Raw genomic sequence first — 848 nt, forward strand, 5'->3', positions numbered from 1 at the left:
CTAATAAATTTAATAATGAATATCTTTAAAATTCAAAAAATATCATTCATGTATATCTAAATTAAATGCACTTTTTATCATGAGACAAATATGAATATGTTAGGAATATGGTCTATATATAGAAAAGCACACCTACTAATTAATTAATATGTTTGTTACAGTTTTCAAAATCTTCTCAAACTTTGATTTTTGTATTTAGAAAATAAATAAAATAGAAATATTATGAAAATACAAAGGTATTGTGTTTATAGTACTAGAAGGGTACTCACGTAATACAGTGAAATATATCTTGATTTTAATATTTTGTTTTATCTGTCTCCATCGATGTTATAATATGGTTTTATGTGTTCTTGAGAAAACGATAATGTTTTTATTTTTGAATAAAATATACATTTTAAGATACCATAAAAAATTTTAAAAAAATATATTGAAATTAGTATCAAATTAATAATTTAAAAGTTTTCGTTCTTTTGTGTAAGTTCTTTTAATTATAATTTAATTTAAGGTTAATAACGAAGTAATTTATTGTTGATTGTTAAATTTATTTTATAAAGATAATAACTAAGTTTTCTGTTGGAACTCAATAATTATCTTTGTTATATTTTAGATTTTTTATATTTAAAATGAAATGTTTATACTTTATTTGATTATGTTTATCTACAGTTAGTTACATGAATTCAAACATAAAGATTTAATAAGTTGTACTTACGTATAATTTACTTGTAATCTTGAATTTTAAATAATATACATCAATAAACAGTACTTTGTACATAAAAAATGAGAATTTTTCAGAACAAAATTTAAAAAATTTGTGAGTGTTCACCAATAAAAGCATTTGTTTTGTAGAT

This window comes from Cynara cardunculus, assembly GCF_001531365.2.
Source record: "Cynara cardunculus var. scolymus isolate 2C chromosome LG 1, CcrdV1, whole genome shotgun sequence".
Taxonomy (NCBI): domain Eukaryota; kingdom Viridiplantae; phylum Streptophyta; class Magnoliopsida; order Asterales; family Asteraceae; genus Cynara; species Cynara cardunculus.